At 48.1% G+C, this 20,112-nt stretch overlaps 1 long non-coding RNA gene across 1 annotated transcript; it reads right to left on the bottom strand.

The window, feature by feature from the left end:
- Positions 1-6,086: 6,086 nt before the first annotated feature.
- LOC128775036 (uncharacterized) lies at positions 6,087-17,957 on the bottom strand. Its single transcript, XR_008419618.1, has 2 exons — positions 17,385-17,957; positions 6,087-7,306 (listed from the first exon to the last, which is right to left on the bottom strand). It is a non-coding gene; the product is annotated as an uncharacterized LOC128775036 (long non-coding RNA).
- Positions 17,958-20,112: the final 2,155 nt, after the last annotated feature.

Here is a 20,112-nt window from a genome sequence, read left to right as displayed (position 1 = left end):
TGTTGAGCATCTTTTCACGTGTCTGTTGGCCATCTGGATGTCATCTTTGGAAAAATGTCTATTTAGGTGCTCTGTCCATTTTTAAATCAAATTGTTTGGGTGGTTTTTTTTTTGATGTTGAGTTGTAGAAGTTCTTTTGTGTGTGTGTGGATTTTAACCCCCTTATTGGCTATATCATTTGCAAATATCTTCTCCCATTCAGCAGGTTCTCTTTTTATTTTGTTGATGGTTTCCTTTGCTGTGCAGAAGCTTTTTATTTCAGTGTAGTCCCAGTAGTTTATGTTTGCTTTTGTTTCCTTTGCCTGAGGAGACATGTCTAGGAAAATGCTGCTATGGCTGATGTCAAAGAGATTACTACCTGTGTTTTCTTTTAAGTTTTATGGTTTCAGGTCTGACATTTAGGTCTTTAATTCCTTTTGAGTTTGTTTTTGTGTATGATGTAAGACAGTGGTCTTTTGCATGTAGCTGTCCAGTTTTCCCAACATTGGGGGGCATGTTAAATGGTGAAATCACCAACAAAAAGCACCAAAACAAGAAAAGCATGGCACCAAATCGGCCATGAAAAGGGCAGTCTCTGCTGAAACAAGCAGGCAGAGCATTGCCTTGTTTGACCTCAGCTGGCAACACACGTACCAGGCGACTCCAATGTTTCACTGGTCTGCACATGTTCTTGACTGACTGTGAAAACCCCCAGAGTACTGATTTGGGGGTTACAAATAAGTGTTAGTAAGGAGGTGAATTTGCAAACGTGGAATCCACAAATAGTGAGGATAAAGTAAATACCGAAAGCCTTTGAGAATAGCGCCTGGTGTATAGGAAGCGTTTAACAAATAGTGTTATTGTGTACACTTTATAACGCCTGTGAGACTGCTATTGCTATTTCCATTTTATAGACGAGGAGAGCGAATGTCTGAGAGGTTGAAGGACTGAGCCCATGTCACATAGTTGGCCACTGATGCATCAGGACTTGAACCCAGGTATAGACCTGGCCTAACTCTTTTTTTATGCCGCCTAGAGCCCGAGGCTTTTGCTCCTTCCATGTGGCCTCTGCACAGGCACACAGGCACTGGCTGAACATGATACACATGCAAGACAGCCCTCCACCCCCCCCCACCTCTCCCCGCTCCCCTCCCCCCGCCACACACAAACAGAATCTCCTGTGTTTACATGAGAGCTTCCTTTCCCAAACCTCCTTAACTCTGAGACGCCTTAGGGAACAAAGAGGTTGCCAATCTTCCTGCCCAGGCCACTGCATTCCTCCCTTCTGGCGGCAGCCTTCCCTTGCCTTTTCTCCTTCTTCTGCCTCAGTATCTCCCACCCCATGCCAAGGCGGCCTGGCAAAAAGGCTTGGGGACAAGTGGCTGATTATGGATCTTCTCAGCTGGCCTTACCCAGACAAGAACAGAAGTCCCAGGAGAAAGGAGAGGAAGACAGGATGGGGAGGAGGTGGAGACTCCTGGGCCCAATGACCCCCACAGGCTTTCCACAGAGTAGGGAGCAGAGGCGAGGTCGGGCAGGCAGAGGGGCAGGTGTGAGGGGCATGACTGCCCAGCCGGACAGGCAATGACCGAAGCCCCAGAGCCCACATCCCAGTCGGTCTTCAACAAACCAGCACCCATCTGGACCAGATACGTCACCCTGCCACCTTCCCGGGCCAGGATTCTCTGAGTGGGTTTTAGACCCCCTCTGAAATCTGGGAGGGTGTACAATTCTGCATTGCCATTTACCTGTTACCAGGGGTCAGTAAGCCATGGCCTGCAGGCCAAATCCAGCTGGTGGCCTGTCTGTGTACCACTCATGAGCTAAGAATGGTTTTCACATTCTTAAAGGGTTGAAGACAGTAGGAGAAGGTAGAGGACAGGACACCATATGTCACCCACAAAGCCTAAAATACTTTTTGTAGGAAAAGTTTGCCAGCCCCCAACCAGATTGACGTAGCCATGGAAGCCCTACACCCACCCATCGCTGGCAGGTGGCATTGCGTATGCTATTTAACCTCTAAAAAGCTGTTTCCCCAACCGTGAAGTGAAGGCTATTGCCCTATGCCCCAGGGCTGTGAGAATTCAATCAGGTATAATCCCACTTGGGACAGTGTAGTTAGCTGATGGTGGCCATGGCAGGGGTGATAAAGGCACAGTGTGTGGTGGGAAAATGAGGGAAAGGGTCCCATCCTGACCACGGGACCATTACAGAGATGTTCCAGAGAAGTCGGGAAAACTGAAGCAATGGGGGAGTGACTCATCTGAGGTCAAACAGATATAAATAGGATGTCACAGGGACAGCTTTCCACAGACTCATGAATGTCCTTGGAGCCTCCCTTCACTGCCCCAGTCTGTGTCTCCTCACCCCCTGCCCCTTGCGGCTTTGCCTGTCACCCTTCTCCAGACTTCTGTCTTGGGCGTCCTCTCTCATAGGACTTGGCTGTTTTCAGGAAGCTGGTTAACCTCCTCTGCCATATTTGTTGCCAACAGCCACAGGGATTTCATATCCTAGGAGCATTTTCATTTAACAAGTAACTCCTAGACCCCCAAATATCCACGGATCTTTATCTCTAATTATGTAATGTCCGCACAGCGACAGGCTTTTGGAGCTATTCTGGAAATCATAGATGGCCACTTCCATGCAAAGCATCCTTTTATTTTCTCACATTCCTTCCAACACTGGGACCAAAATCTGGCCTGCCAGGGCCTTGCCTCTCAGATCAACTAAATGTCAAATTCAATGTCACACATTTAGCTCAGACAGACAAATGTAACTCGTCAGACAGACTAATGTAAGCACATGACTTGGCCACAGAGTTCTGTGTAGCTCTGGTCCAGCTGGCCCTCTGAGTCTGCTAGGCTTGGGGTTCACCTCTCACCAGCCCCTGGTGCTTGAAGGAGGCAGCATCTCTCAGGGGTCCCAGGAGGGGGCCCAGACCACTGCCGTATTTTTAGATTGCCAGTACATATATTTTATAAAATGAGGAAGTACCCATACAAGGTTATAAAACTTGAGCTCTGTTTCAAATATTTACAATGCAAAATTTACACTCTCAGCCTGAAAGTATAATACAATCTTATGGTGTAAATCTACAAAATCATTTCAGGATTTATAACAAATATTGATCCTGAACTCTTACCCAAAATGGCCCAATGGTAAGATAGATGCGAGTTTAGAGTTGAACAGCATGTATCTTTTTTGTGTGCTGTCACTGTGTGTCTCTGTGTCTGATTATCACTTATTGAGAGAGGAGGTCCGTGAAAATGAGACCCAAGCTGAGTGGCGAGGCCTGTCTGGTCTGATTCTCCAGGGAATGGCCAGGTACCTCTCCTAACCCTGGGCCGTGCTGAGTGTCTGATCTGACTCTTACATCAAGCCTGCCTCAGAAGCCGCCAGCTTCTCCTCCTGGGCAAGTGCAAATTCTTTAATTCTGAAGCAGAAGAACAGCCATCACCCTGCTCTGCCCTCCCTCCCCTGTCCCTGCTTCTAAGAAAGTCACCAGCTTCATCTCCTCCTACAGGTCAAAAAATACCTCTTAAGTACAGTACTGGAAAGGGAGAGTAAGTTTACAATGGACAAATGCCACGCTGCCACGTGGTCAACGTCAACACCGACAGTCACAGGTCATGTTGATAGTATATACCCTTGATATGTAATAAATCAACAGTCACAGGTCATGTTGATAGTATGTATTCTTGATATATAATGAAAACGGCACGTTACCTCTGTGATCTTCCTCCCCAAAAGCCCTAACCCCAACCTAATCATGAGAAAATATCAGACAAATTCTAATTGAGGAACATTCTAAATTTTTTTAATGTTTATTTATTTTGGAGAGAGAGGGAGGGGCAGAGAGAGAGAGGGGCACACAGAATCTGAAGCAGGTTCCAGTCTCTGAGCTGTCAGCACAGAGCCTGACATGGGGTTCGAACTCACGAACCGTGAGATCATGACCTGAGCCAAAGTTGAACATGTAACCAACTGAGGCACCCAGACACCCCTATTTGAGGAACACTCTACAAAATTCCTGACCGTACTCCTCAAAATTGTCAAGGTCATCAAAAACAAGGAAAGTCTAAAAAATTGTCATAGCCAAAAGGAGCCTAAGGAGACATGACAACTGAATGTAATGTGGCATCCTGGAGCAGAAAAGGAACATTAGGTAAAAAAATAAAGAAAGAAATCTAAATAAACTATGTACTTTACTTAATGATAATGTATCTATATTGGTTCATTAATAGTGCCATAAGTGCACATAAGTATGTGCCATACTTATGCAGGAGGTCTATAATAGGAGAAACTGGACACAGGTTAACAGGAATTCTCTGTACTATATCTGCACAACAGTTCCATAAATCTAAAAATATTCTAATATTTAATTTTTTTAATGTTCATTTATTTTTTTTAATTTTTTTTAACATTTATTTATTTTTGAGACAGAGAGAGACAGAGCATGAATGGGGGAGGGTCAGAGAGAATCCGAAACAGGCTCCAGGCTCTGAGCTGTCAGCACAGAGCCCGACGTGGGGCTCGAACACACAAACCATGAGATCATGACCTGAGCTGAAGTCGGACGCTCAACCGACTGAGCCACCCAGGCGCCCCAATGTTCATTTATTTTTGAAAGAGAGAGACAGAGTGCGAGCGGAGGAGGGACAGAGAGAGAAGGACACAGAATCTGAAGCAGGTTCCAGGCTGCGAGCTGTCCGCAAAGAGGCCGACACAGGGCTCGAACCCCCAAACTGTGAGATCATTACCTGAGCTGAAGTTGAACGCTTAACCGACTGAGCCACCCAGGTGCCCCAATCTAAAAATATTGTAAAATAAAAACTTATAAAATAAAAAGATTCATGAGTGAATGTCTCTGTTTCATCCTTACCCATTTCCAAAGTAGAAACTACCAGGCTAACACAGAGGGTAATGCGGCAAGGTGGTTAAGAACATAGGCTGCAGCCTCAGATGCATGAAGTCTGAGGCCTGGCTCTGCACACTCACTGCTGATGTGTCTTTGGGGGAGTTACTGGACCCCTCCATGCTTCAGTTGCCTTCATAACAACAGGCAGGGAGCGATAACAATAGCATCTATTTCATGGATTTGTTGACAAAATTAGTATGTAAAGCTCTTAAACAGAGCCTAAATCAGAAAATATTTGCTGTGACGTTAATATTTTGTGTAGCCAAGAGATAACGTCTGGAAGGAGGGCTGCCCAACATGGGGAGAGCCACGTTGTTACAGACCCTCCCACAGCCCTCAGATCACACCATGAAGAGTTGTCGTTGGGTCCCGAAAAGGATGGCGTCCAGGAAAGGAAGAGGAAGGGGGTGTCTGGAAGACCTCCCATAAGTGACCAAACTCAGGAGCCTCCTTGGAATGCGGGGGGGGAAGTACAGGGTGTTGCTGTGAGTTCTACAAAGGCATCCTGGCTTCTGTGTTCATGACCCGGGGCACTGGTGAGCACAATGGCCGGAAGAGCTATTCACGGCCCAGCATCTGAGCCGTGCCTCCCTTGGTGCCTGAGAGAGGCTGTTCACCAAGTCCTGCTGAACCAACCCCACCTCCGCCAGGAACACAGCACCCACCCCCCAAATAAACCACTGGGTAACCTGGGCCTCCAGCGCCCCCACCAGCCAGGCCTCAGCAAGGCCATCTGCAGAGTGGCCAGACCAGCACCGGTCTTGGCCTTGGGACAAGCCGGCTTCCTCTGAGCCTACCCCTCAGCATTTATGGAGCACCATCTGTGAGCAAGTCCCTAGGGGCTCTGGCTTTCCCGACAGGTGGCACAGAGGCCTGTGCCAGACCTGAACTGAAAGTCACAATAGTGGGTGTGAATTCTGCCGTGTCTCTGATTAGCTGGATGGCCTTCAGCAGGACACTCAACTTCTCAGTGCCTCAGCTTTCTCCCTGTCGCTGAGAGAAATCTCTCACAGCCTGGGAAAAAGCACAGGAAATCGTGTGGACAAGGGCGCTTGGAGGGCCCCCCAGCACACGGCTTTCTTCCTCATGCAGCACCTGGTGAAAAAGACCTCTGTGATGAGGTTTTGGGGTGACAGTGGGGTTTGCGGGGTCCGGAGCCGATGGCCAAGAAAGGATTCTTGAAGACATCTTTGGTGCAAAAAGGTGATTTTATTAAAGCACGGGGACAGTACCCGCGGGCAGAAAGAGCTGCCCAGGGGACCATGAGGAGAGACTGGTTTTATACTACGGGGTTAGGGGTTAGGAGGCATAAAGTCCAGGGGTAGTTTCCAGGGAGATTTTCATATGCTAAAGAAGATTCCCAGGATAGTGGAGGCCTAGCTATTGTCAGGCTAACGTTGTTTTTCCCTCTAGCAAAGCATTAGCATTCAGACCGTAGGGAATTCCTGGAGAAATTTTTTACTCTGCCAGCCTCAAGTATTTGTCAATGGGCTGCAGGTTATAAGGACATTTAGTTCTGCCATTTCCTTCTGCCTTCGTTTCCCACATCACTATGGAGGGGTGATGGGCTCCAGGAGAAGGAGTCTATAGGTTTCTGGAGATTAGGCTATTGAGATTGCCTTTTTCTTGTGATTTACTAAGATATTTGCCAATAGATGGAGACTCAGGTCCTGTGGGACTATGATCTTGATCAGTTAACCATTTGTTTTTCCCCTTTTCTTTGTCCTTGGGCAGCCAGGAATATCACACTTATCTCACCTTGGGGGGGCAGGGGGGTGTGGCCTGTCAATTTGCCCACTGAGGCTTACAGGTGAGGACTAACCCCATTCAAATGATGAGGAACCTGGGCCCAGAGGGCTGAAAGGGATTCCTCCAAAGTTACCCCACAGGCTAGTGACAGAGGCCATGGTGTTATGCCCAGAATTCGTGATCCCCAAATACCGCCAGGGAGCCGAGTCCGATGTAAAAGCAAAAGAGCCTTTATTCGAGCTAGCTCGAGCTCAATCCCCTACCTGCACCGACACAGCGGTGAGATACCGGGGAGGGTATCAAAAGGACAAAGTGAGTATCAAAAGGACAAAGGTTTTATTGGGGCCTAGGGGCAGTTGGTGAGGTAATGGCTGTGGCCTCAGCCAATTGGCTGGGGAAGGGTCCGAGTCTTGTTGGGGGGAGTGGTTACTCAAGGGGAGGAGGCGTGGTCAAGGTGAAGGACACAGAACAAGATGGAGTTGGCCGGCGTAGGCCCGCCGTTTCAATGGGACCAGACGACTAAAGTGTCACCTCATCATCTCAAAGGGATGGAGCTTCACTGAGGTTTCTGACCTCAGCTGAGTTCAGCAACAGGATTCCCAAGTCTGCTCCTGGCATATGGCTTGATCATTCGTCTCTCTGGGACTCCATTTTCCTCCTCTGTAGTTTGGACAGAATAAGCAGGAAGAACATTCAATTTGATTCAAACAGAGCTCTAGTTTTATTGACCACCTGCTTTGTGTGAGGCACTTTAGCGGTCTCTGTGGTGCATACAAAAACAAAAAACATGGGGCTCCTGGGTGGCTTGGTCGGTTAAGTGTCTGACTTCGGCTCAGGTCATGATCTCACAGTCCGTGAGTTTGAGCCCCGCGTCGGGCTCTGTGCTGACAGCTCAGAGCCTGGAGCCTGTTTCAGATTCTGTGTCTCCCTCTCTCTCTGCCCCTCCCCTGTTCATGCTCTGTCTCTCTCTGTCTCAAAAATAAATAAACGTTAAAAAAATTTTTTTAAAAAACAAAAACAAAAACAAAAAACACTCTAGTTCCTACCCACAAGGAGCGCATAAAAATAACAGTAATGAAAATCTGAAAACACCTTACAGTTTTTCTTTTTCTTACTTTTCCTTCAAAATAGGCAGGCGTTCCTGGCACTGTTTCACAAACACAGACCTGAGATGGAAGGAGCTAGCCTAAGTGGGGAACTGTGATGTTCTCACCAAATCCCATTACACTTTCCACGAGGCACTGTCTCTAAAAAACTAGAATCTAAGACACAATTTGATGACATCTGCTGTTTCGTCTAGGACTCTCTCAGCTGCAAGTGACCAAAGAAAAAAAGAAAAAGGCAGAAACCAAATACGAGCTCACAGAACTGAAAAGTCCAGCAGAAGGGCTGAGCCGCTTCTGGTGTCGCCTGAGGTTTGCGCTACCACAAAACCCTGGTTTCTTTCCACGTCTCAGCTCGTCTTTGATCTGCTCCCTGAGCTGGTGTCTTCTCAGGCCACCTCCGATGGCAAAAATGGAGACAGTGGTTCCCATGTCCATGCTTCCAGATTCAAGCCTGTGGGGGAGGAGCCTCCACCTCTCTTCCAGAAAGTCTCATTGGCTCTGGTTGGAGCCCAGGCCCCTCCCGAGCCTGGAAGACAAACTGGTTTTGGCCAGTCGGGCTGACTCCTAGAGTGGGATCAATCCCACCCAAAGTATAAGTGCCAGAATGGGGAGCAGGGGTGGGGGGAGGGAAGGGGAGGTTCTTAAAGGGCATGTGAAGTGCTTTTTTACCCAAAGGGTGAATGGATGCTCAGTGGCCTGAGATGCGCACGTGTGAAAATGAAAATGAATTAAATTCCATCATCCACCTTGTCTTTGTCTCTGATTCAGTGGCTTTGTCTCTGGTTCTTTGAACAGCCTCCTGTTGGATAACAATTTTGCCCTATTGGTATCTAAACCACAGCCTCCAAGGGTACTTAAGTGTTTTCAAGATAGGAGAGGTTAAGCAAAAACTAAACAGTCCCAAATTTGGATTGGAAATAGATTTAACGGCTTATTGGGCAGCAATTGTGAACCGATATTTTCTGTCTTCCAAGCAGGTCCTGGGGGGTCCATCTTTCGCTTCCGCTCACCTCCCCCATCTACCCAGTAAGTCACCAAAACGTGACAGTTCTAATTCAGAAATGCCTCCCAGCTCTGGTCCCTCCTGTCCATCCCATTGTCACTGGGTCAATGCCAGCCCATCGTCTCTCACCTGGACTTTAAGTTTTTAAGTTTATTTTTATTCATTTTGAGAGAGAGAGAGCGCGAGCACCAACAGGGGAGGGGCAGAGAGAGAGGGAGGCAGAGGACTTGAAGCGGGCTCTGCCAGAGCAAAGAGCCTGCTGTGGGGCTTGAACCCGCGAACCCAAGATCATGCCCTCAGCCAGTCAGATGCTTAACTGACTGAGCCACCCAGGTTCCCCCTCTTACCTGGACTTTAAAAGTGTCTTAACTAGCATTCCTGGCTCCGTCCCTCCCCACCTGTCTACCTCCTCACCAGGGCTATTTTGCCCACCAAATGCTGACTAAGCCACACCCCTACTGCATCAGGCAGGCTGCTGGGGGGAAGCAGAGGAACTCTCAGAGGGGTTTTCTAAAGAGAGTTTAATGCAGGGTTAAGTGAATGGACAGGGGTGGGGATGCCTCTGGGGACTAGCTGTGGGGCGGCAGGAAGCCTCCCCCTCCCTAGGCCTGAGAGGCAAAGAGAGAAACCATGCTACTGGAGCCAAGGAAAGCCAGAGCTATGGCCACAGAGGGATGCAGCCACTGCCTGGAGTGTGACAAGGGAACCAGGGGATAAATACCCCAACCTATCTCTCCTCCTGTCCTCCAACCAGGGGGCCAGAGAGCCTGGGTGAAGCAGTGTTTGGAGAAGGTGAGGAGTGAGTGGGTGGGCTAGCAGGAAGGAGAACAAAGAGAAAATAACCAGCGCACACACGAGGCCTAGATTCACTCCCTCTCACTCTCAGGAGCACGCCCAAGTTGGTGAGTCCAGGCCAGCAGGCACTCTGGCCACACCATCTCCCTACAACCTCCCACCACCTCCATGCCCACGTCCGTCACCCCAGATCTACATAGCCCTTTTGTGACTTCCCACCTTGCCAGGTGCTATGCTCTCTGCTTATATTACACTTTCCCCGTTCCCCACTGTCTCCTCTTCTTTATATGTCAAACTCCTATTCATCCATCAAGTCCTTTCTCTGAGGGCACCTCCTTGATGCAGCCTTCACTAAGTCCCACACTCAGAGTATCTCCTCTGCTCCCACAGCCACCTACGTAGCCTCCATCAGAGCAGCTGTGACCTTATTCTGGGACAGTTTGCCTGTCTATCACCCTGTTCAGGCTGTGAGCTCCTTGAGGTTGGGGAATGAGTCTATTCACCTCTCCATCCTTGGCGTAAACAGAGTATCAGGCACATGGTCAGTCGATAAATAGTCATCGAATCTATGAATAAAAATAAAAGATGAGGAGAGGACTTTTATTTCTTTCTACTTCTCACCCCCACTCCTATTTTTTTGCTCCCACAACAGAGAAGCAGAGTGGGTCAGGAGTAAGAAAGAGGAAGAGGAATGCGTACTCCAATATCCACCCAAGACTCTTCTCCAATCCGGTTCCAGGCTCTGCCTGACATAATATGGGCCAGCTTCTTCCTTAGCCCTTCTTTTACTGGACAAGTGCTAGGTGTGAATTGGGCAGACCTAAGGAAACAGCTTTGTCCACCAGGCCCTTGCCCTGACCCTGGGACTTTCTGCAGTAGCAACTAACCCACCCAGGAGAGATCCCAATCAGCTGGCATGGTCAGGAGGGGGATTCTACTGCCTCTGCCATTATAAGCACATTTTATCAACACACGTCTGACTGAACCAGGGCGTAGGGGTAGAGGGCGGTCATGACAAGACTCATTCCTTCCCCTTCCTACAGTGCTCATTCATTTACAATGTGTACCCAGTGCTCCAAAGGGCCAGGTACTGAGGACACGGCAGTGAATGAGCACAAAAGGTCCCTGGCTTCCTGGACCCACAGTCTAGAGGGGGAGATAGACATTGAACAAGTAATTGTTCCTATATTGTAATGGGACCGTAGAGAAGGGGGAGGAGGCAGTGGAGGGAAGGAGCAACCAAGAGAACAAATGGAATGAAAGAAAGGCAAAAGCAGAAGAATCCTCACAAACCAGCTCTTCTCTCTGTGAGTCTGAATTCCAGAAATCAAGGGACTCTGGCAGGAAGCATTACCACCAGGAGAGGTATTATATCCATTTCCTGGGGCTGCTGGAACCTACCGCAGACTCGGGGGTAAACAATGAGAACGTATGGTCTCATGGCCCCAGGGGCCAGAGGTCTGAGACAAGGGGGACAGGGTTGGTTCCTGCTGAGGCTGTGAGGGACAGCATCTCATGCCTCTCCCCCACATCTGTGGGTTTGCAGTCCCCCTTGTGGGTGTTCCTTGGCTTGTCAATGGTGTTCTCCCTATTTTCACAATGTCTTCCCTTTGTCTGTGTCTCTTTCTCTTCACAGGGCCTTTGTGAGTGTGTGTGTGTGTGTGTGTGTGTGTGTGTGTGTGTAAAATATACATAACGAAACAATTTACCATTTCAACCATTTTGAAGCCTAAGAGTTCAGTGGCATGAAGCACATTCACAACGTTGGGCAACCATCACCGCCATCCATCTCCAGAACTTCTGCATCTTCCCAAACTGAAACTCTGTCCCCATCCCCCACTACCCTAGCCCCTGGTAGCCACTGCTCTCTTTTCTGTCTTCGGGAGTTTGACTATTCTAGGTACCTCAGAAGGGGAACCGTACAATATTTGTCCTTTTGTGCCTGGCTAATTGCATTTAGCATCACGTCTCCAAAATCCATCCCTGTCTGCGTGGCATTCTTTTTATAAGGACAGAATCATATTGGATTAGGGGCCCACTCTAGCTCAGTGTAATCTTATTTTAACTTGACTGATTATATCTGCAGTGACGTGATTTCCAGTTGCAGTCATATTCTGAGGTACACGGTGGTGGGGACCTCAACATATGAATTCGGAGTGGGGGGCACGATTCAACCCAGAAAGACACTGACCAAAACAGAGATGGGAGGTACAGAAAAGGCGCCTCTGATGGGCAGAGTGGGAGGGGTGCAAGTTCTTGTTTTGTTGACCCCTAACCCCGCTGTATTCCTGACTGGGGCCACTTTCCTGGCTCATTTCCCCAACCTGGCTTACTCACTGCACAGGAAGGGACGGGCAGGAATGGCTGGCTGCTGAGCCAGGGACACCTCACCTCTGACTAGGCCTAGTCCCACACACCAGCCCTCCCCACTCTGTGTTCTGCCTGGACAGTGGGTGGCCACTTAGCCCTCAGAGGGAGGCCAAGCGGGCCCCTTTCTCTCTTGACAAGGTCCTTATCCAGGGGCCCAGCTGTCCTGGCTGAGAAGCATCCACTGCAAGCCACATCCATCCACATATATGAAGCACTCCCTTTTCAACAGCTATGTACTAACACCCACTGAAGGCCTGGTCTAGGCCCCAGAGATAGAGCAGCAAATAAAAGGACTGCCATTGTCCCTGTGAAGTTTACATTCAAGTGGAAAGAGACAGAGGCAAAACAAACCAATGTGCTTCAGGTGGTGATTAAGGGTGATGGAGGAACAAAGCAGGGGAGGAGGACAGGGAATGGGTGACTGAGCTGGGCTGGGCTGGGTTGTGTCACTGGTAAAGCTGAGAAGCTATCCAATAGGGGTGCTTCAGAGCAGAGGCCCAGAAGAAGGAGGGATTCTGGTGAAACACCGAGTGCCCAGGCCAGAGGGGGAGTGTGCCTGTTGATTTCAGGAACAGCCGAGAGTCCAGGGTGTATGTGTTGGGAGAGGTCCACCATATACTGCGGGCCCTAAGGAATTGGGCTTTACCCTGAGGACCTGGGGATACAAAAGGAAGGCGAACAAAATGTCCCATGCCCTCAGGGAACTTCCAGTCTCAGTTTGGAAGCAAGGCAAGCCCCAGAGGTGGAATTCATGCTAAATATGTGGAACCCAGCTTGCCTCAAGAGAGAGGAACATGGACTGCCAGGCCTGGGGAAAAACTGCATGTCTCAATTTAGAAGCCTGGTTTTCTGTGTCAATGTTAGTTTAAGACTCTTTGTTCCAACGGCGGTTGTTTGTTTGTTCATCTTAAATTTAAATTGGGAGGGAAAGCACAGTAATCTCTGGGTTAACCACTTTTGCCTCAGAAAGCTGGCTAATCCAGCCACAGCCATTCCCCCCACCCGCCACAAAAGGCAGGACACAGTGTGTGTGTGTGTGTGTGTGTGTGTGTGTGTACGCATGCGTGTGCATGCGCAGGACGGTATATAACACCCTCCCCAGCTGGCCTCTTGGGGCCAGGAAGGAAATGATGTCTCCCTCTCACCATCTTCCCTTGACCCCTCCAGCTTCTGGTTTTCCTGGGACTGTTCCTCTCTGCTGGAGGGAGGGACAGGGCAGGTACAGGAATTGAGGAAGAAGCTGGGGAGACACTTTTGAGGATGTATATGGCAGAAACAGATGTGTACAAGCAAACAAGGTGACGGGGAGAAGTGTGGGCACAGCCCCTGTAAGTGTTGTGACCAGAGTGCATTCTTGTGACTCTACAAATTTGGGAAAACAACTTGCAGATCTGGACAAGTTAACAAAGAGAGGGGTGCAGAGGGATGGACCAGGGCCAGAGCTAAAAATAAGGAAGTATTTCCATGCCGAGTAAAAGCATTAGCATCTGTGGGATTGTGTGGCAGGGAGAGGAGTTTTAGCCCATCATCAGGCACAGTGAGGCCAGAGAAGCGGGGAGAGCTGGGGGGTGGGGGTGGGGGCTCCATCTTCAGCAGTGAGAGGACAGTGCTTCCCCAAACCCCAAAGAGGACAAGGCTGTTCCTGCCTGGAAGCCAAGCAGAGAGAAGGCCCAAGGTGGGGCGGGGAAGGGTTGACAGCAAAGACTATCCCGTAGCAGAAGATTCCAAGTGGTTATGGATCCCTGGAGGCCGACTCTAGGTCAGGGCCCTGTACTCCCCAGTAGCCAGGGGGGGCGGGGCAGACTCCAAACCTCCTCCCCAAGGAGCAGTTAAGGTGTGGCCTGGAGTGGGAGAGAAGGGAAGCTGAATTTACTGTGTGGGGGATATTTTCCATAGGGTCCCACAAGGATGCTGAACCAGATATTTTTGTTCCTTTTCTACAGATGATGGAAACAGAAAAGGCTCACATAATCCCAGGGCCATTCAGCAAGTACGTGCCGCCATCCCTGCCCCCAGCCTAGGACACTCCTTCTCCCACTCCACACTCATCTAAAAAGCAGAAGGACTGCCGTGTAGAAGGGAAAGCAAACTCATTCCATGTGGTGACCAGAAGGCAGAACATGGACAGGGGTCACAGGGAGGGTGAAAACCTTTCCAATAACCACAAAGACCCATAGGAGACTGCCAGCCCGAGCAGGAAGTGAGCTCGCACAGGTACGGAGAGGGATCCTGGAGGTCCCCATCACTCAGAGAAGCTACACCATGTGGGAGCAGAGTGGGAGCCTGCCAGGATCCACTGGCCCTTGACACGCCCTTCGTGTGGGAAGGAGGGAGCCTCAACTTGGGAAAAAATAGGAGAGCAGTGATGGCCACCCTCTCTCAGATGCTGCTTTGGAGCTATCCCTGGAGCACCCAGGGAAAGATCCTTGTTATGGTAATTATGTTAATAGTATTACTAACAGCTGACCTTTTTGTTTAAATTAATTTATTATTATTATTATTTTTAATTTACATCCAAGTTAGTTAGCATATAGTGCAATAATGATTTCAGGAGTAGATTCCAGTGGTTCATCCCCTATGTATAACACCCAGTGCTCATCCCAACAAGTGTCTTCCTTAATGCCCCTTACCCATTTAGCCCATCCCCCAACCCAACCTCTCCAGCAAGCCTGTTTGTTCTCTGTATTTAAAAGTCTCAGGGGCGCCTGGGTGGCTCAGTCGGTTGAGCATCTGACTTCAGCTCAGGTCATGATCTCACGGTTTGTGGGTTTGAGCCCCGCATTGGGCTCTGTGCCGATGGCTCGGGGCCTGGAGCCTGCTTCGGATTCTGTGTCTCCCTCTGTCTTTGCTCCTTCCCCGCTCACACTCTGTTTCTCTCTCAAAAATGAATAAAGATTAAAAATTTTTAAAAATAAATAAATAAGTCTCTTATGTTTTGTCCCCCTCCTTATTTTTATATTACTTTTGCTTCCTTTCCCTTATGTTCATCTGTTTTGTATCTTAAAGTCCTCATATGAGTGAAGTCATACAATATTTGTCTTTCTCTGACTGACTAATCTTGGCATAATACCTTCTAGTTCCATCTACGTAGTTGCAAATGGCAAGATTTCATTCTTTTTGACTGCCAAGTAATATTCCATTGTATCCACTGTGTGAATATATATACACATGTATATATATACATGTGTATATATATATATATATATATACATGTGTACATATGTATATATACATATACGTATGTGATATATATACATCACATATGTATGTGTATATACATATATATATATATATATGTATATACACATATCACATCTTCTTTATCCATTCTTCCATCTCGATTGACATTACGCTCTTTCCATACTTTGACAGCTGTCCTTTTATGTGCATTTACTATTGTCAGGCACTGTGCTAATTGTTTGCATGGGCTGTATGATTTAACCCTCCAAACAACCCTATGAGACAGGTGCTTTTATCACTCCCTTTTTTACAGATAAGCAGACAGTCTCAGAGACATGATGTAACTTGCCTGAAACCACACAGCTTGTATGCGGCAGAGCTGAGACTCCAGCCCAGATCTGTCAGACTTCAGAGCCAGTGTATATAACCTGGGAAACCAGTGCTGCACAATCTCTATTCTGATACAGAAGTATCTCCAAGATGGAAGGCAGCACCTTTCCATTGCTGCTGTAACAAATTACCATAAACTTAAACACACATTTATCATACTGCCTTTCTAGAGTTCAGAAGTCTGACACGTGGCTCTCATCGCACTAAAACCAGGTGCCCACAGGGCTGTGTTCCTAGTTCTGGGGGCTTTAGGGAAGAAGAATCCGTTTCTTGGCCTTTTCCAGCTGCTAGAGGCTGTCCTCATTCCTTGGCTTGTGGCTCCTTTCCTCTGGCTTTCAAGCCAGCACTGTCCTGTCTTTCTGACCTTTTATCACCTCTCCCTCTAACCATAGCCAGGACCACAACACTGATTTTAAGGATACATGTGCTGAGACTGGGTCCATCTGTATAATTCAGGATAATCGTCAGTATCTTAATCATATCTGCAAAGTCCCTTTTGCCATGTAAAGTAACATATGCACAGGTTCTAGGACTAGAATGTGGACATTTGGGGGAGGCATTATTCTGCCCACTGCACATAATCAAGATGGGAAAAGGCAAATGCACCAGTAGCAAAAGGTGCTAAAAAATGGTGGGGAAAGGGAGTGAGGAATAATATGTATTAGTATTTGCATAAAGAACCATGCATAGAAACCAGCACTGGTTGCTGGGAGGGGGGGTAGACTGATAGGGGATAGGAGGTTGGATGAAGATTTGTCATTATGGAAGTGTTCAAATACACACAAAAGTACAGAGAGTAGTATAATGAATCCCATGTACCTTCACCGTGCATCAACAATGACCACCATTTTGCCATTCGTATTTCTTTTGCCTTCCCACTTTTCGGGAAGGGGCTGAGAAGTTTAAAGAAAGTCCCAGACACCAGATCATTCTAGCCTTAAAAACTTCAGGATGGGGGCGCCTGGATGGCGCAGTCGGTTAAGCATCCGACTTCAGCCAGGTCACGATCTCGCGGTCCGTGAGTTCGAGCCCCGCGTCAGGCTCTGGGCTGATGGCTCGGAGCCTGGAGCCTGTTTCCGATTCTGTGTCTCCCTCTCTCTCTGCCCCTCCCCCGTTCATGCTCTGTCTCTCTCTGTCCCAAAAATAAATAAAAAACGTTGAAAAAAAAAATTTTAAAAAAAACTTCAGGATGAATCTCTAAGAGATAGGGTGTTTCAAAAATATACCACAATACCATCATCCACTTAAAAAATTACTGTATTTCCTTATCATCTAATACATAGTCAATATTTAAATTTCCTTAATTGCCTAAAAAAATCTTTTAAATAATTGATCTGGTTCAATAAGGATCCCAACCAGGCTCATATGTTGCCTAAGGTTGATATGACTCCTAAATCCTAATCTAGAACAATTTCTAAGAGGGACACTTCTCCCTCTCCACTCTTATATCTTTCTTTTTCAATCATCTAAATGTTAAACTTCAGATGTTAAATCACCTCAAGTTAAATTTAGAGGAAAATACACCCCTCATGCTTCATGGAAAAGTTAGCCTCCCAAACATCCCCAAAAGGTGGTGGGTGAGAGACAGCACCCCACACAATGGTGACTTGGGGGTGAGAGGATGGGGGGGGCGGTGCCAAAAGTCCACCAAAGCCCCAGGTGGTACACGGAGTCAGGGAACCCAGGGGTCTGGCATCCTGGGGGCTTTCCTGGACTGTTGGGCAGAGGTGGGTTGATGGGTGTTGGGGACACCAGCCACAACATAGCCTGGAGTAACCTGAGGAAAGTCCCCAAAGCCAAGGATGATACAATCACTTTAAATATGCACGGAGGTGAGAACCCACAGGAAGCCCACCATCCACCACACTGTGCCAAGTGTTATACCGAGGCATACCCAGATTGGACAACCGAGGACAGCAGAGACAGGCCACGCGTGAAGGATCCAGGCAGCCAGCCGATGAAACTGGAACTCAGAGACTTAGGTTCAGGTTCCCCCTCTGCCACCAGCCAACTATGCTGTCCTATGAAAGTCACCTGTGGACCTTGAGTAACCACGGCTGGGAGAAGGGGGAATGAGTAGTAATATGCGTTAGTATTTGTTTGCATTTGTGTAAAGGATATATAAAACCCAAGTGAGAGTTAAATGAGATCCTGGGCGTGGAAAGGGGAGTGGCATTTTCCCCCACTCAGTACTGTGAAGGGCCAGATACCCAAATCCCACTCCTACCAAGTTCCCCACATTATTTTTGACTCAAAAAAAAGGGTTACTGCAGGATGAATAAGAATTTGCTATGAGCAGGAAAGTTACTGTGAGAAAGAAAATGGCAGGCTCCAAGGCAAACAGGCCGGCATGAGCCCAGTGAATTCAGAGAATTAAAAGAAATGCAAGATACTAAATCACTGTGAGATCTTGGATTGGATACTGGAACAGGAAATGGACATGAGTGGAAAAACTGATGAAATCCGAATAAAATCTGTTCAGTTAATAGTACTGTACCAGTGTTAACTTCTTAGTTTGGACAAACATCCCATGGTAACATAAGATGTTAACATTAGGGGGAAGCTGTACTATTTTTACAACTTTTCTGTAACCCTAGAGTTATTCCGGACTTTAAAAGGCTATCAAGAAAGAGAGTAAGAAAAAAAGAAAAGTAGAGCAAAATGTCTAGAGCACATCAGGTTCTAGAAGTGGGGAAATGGATGACAGACATCAGCATAGGCCAGATAACCTCCTGCATTGTGCAGGGGGGTCCAGACTTTATCGATCTTCAGGCAATGACCCTGTGGCAATATTCTCCCTCTCCCAACCCTTCTCACAGGCCCCAGGCAGAGAGTAGTGACAGCTTCTTACCCCTAGGCTTACCTTAAGTGTATTTCACCTGCCCATATCTGCCCGAACCCACACACACTAGGGTCCCAGGTCTTACTTAAACACACACACACACACACACACACACACACACACACACACACACCTCCCCTCTGGGAGGAGCCTGTGTCCAGCCTCTGACCCTTCTCCTGAATCTAGAACTACCACCCAGAACAGAAGTCAGCAGTTATCTTCACTCCGCACAGCAGAGGAAAAGCAGTAAATCGCCCAGCTCCACACCTGTGGACAGGGAGGCTCAGAAAGACAGACGCTAGCAGAGGCTAGCCAAGGTGCAAATTTCACCTGTGGTCAGCCCCTAAGGCTCAGGGAGTCAGCTTGCTCAGAGGCACCTTCGGGATGGCCCAGCCCTTGGGGCGTCACCTGCAGCCCCTTCACCCTCTGCCACGATCAAAGGCAAAAAGTGTTAACACATCCACTGGTCTCTGGAGCTGGTCCATAGGAGTTCAAATCCTGGCTTTGCTGCTTCCTGGAAAGTTAATTAACCTCCTTGTACCTCAGTTTACCCATTTGTAAAGGGGAGGTAATAAGACTATTGACCCAGAGGGCTATTTGTGGGCTAAATGAGTTTCTATAGCAGGTAGAACAGCATCTGGCACATCACATGTGCCTATCTAAGAGTTATTCTTTGGACTGTTTTTCACTGAGTATCTGTAGAGCACCTACAGTGGGTACCACAGGAGCTGATAATCTGGTTGGGAGATTTTTCTTAAAGACTCATGAAATGTGATGTTACCATCTGGGACAATGTCTGGACAAGTCTAGTGGGTGATTCAGAAGAAAACTGCTACAAGAGTACTGAGGTGTGTGTGTGGGGGGGGGGGGGTGGGGGTGTGGGGTCAGAGCAGCCTGCGGTGACCAAGGGTACCGGGGAAGGTGGAGGCCCCATTGGCCTCAAGCCATGTCAGCTGCACACAAGGGAAGAGAGGAGGATGTCCCAGCTGTGGACAGAGGAGGTGGGAGCTCGGGCATAGATGCAGGAGTGAGCACGGATCCTAAGAGAATTATAAATATCAGAATTGTAAGCTTCAGTTAAGACGGTCCAGGGCCTCAGTGATGATTTCAGAGTTGGAACATTAGCTTTTCATATGTTCAATAAATAAATATTTCCCAAGTACCTGCTGTGTGTCAGGCACTGTTCAAGGCACTTGAGACACGTCTGCGAACAGGACAGTCCAAACTCCCCACTCTGCTGGAGCTTATATTCCTTCCAGTAGGTGGAGGCAGACAGTGACAGTACACACACTAAGAAAAGTCCCCATTCTGTTAGAAAGTGACAGTGCCGAGGAAAACAGTGTAGACGCAGTTGGGAGGTTTTCAAGCAGGAAAAATGAGTAGGGAAGAGCAAAGCAAAGCTTTAGGAGTATGACAAAAGTTGATTAAATATCCATTACTTACAACCCCTCCCCACCCCCCAGTCTTTTGAAGAGGACAGATCCTGAGAAATACGACTTGCTTTGCCAAGCTGGGGTAGTGGGAGTGGAGGCTACAAACTGGAAATGCCAAGTGAGTGCTCCATTGCTCCAAATGGAGAGAAGGCTGGCAGGGCTGTGCCAGGGGCAGGGGACAAGGCAGGAGTGACTGCCACAGAACGCAAGCTTGAAGAAAGAGACATCCTGAAAGGGATTTTAGAATGGTGTTCTCTCTGGGGCGAATGGGTGGCTCAGCCAGTTAAGCATCTGCCTCTTCATTTTGGCTCAAGTGCTCCCACAGTTCATGGGATCGAGACCCAGGT

Source organism: Panthera pardus, unplaced genomic scaffold, assembly GCF_024362965.1.
Source record: "Panthera pardus isolate Hobbes unplaced genomic scaffold, ASM2436296v1 HiC_scaffold_6, whole genome shotgun sequence".
In the NCBI taxonomy this organism is placed as follows: domain Eukaryota; kingdom Metazoa; phylum Chordata; class Mammalia; order Carnivora; family Felidae; genus Panthera; species Panthera pardus.
This window is presented reverse-complemented; position numbering and strand designations above follow the sequence as displayed.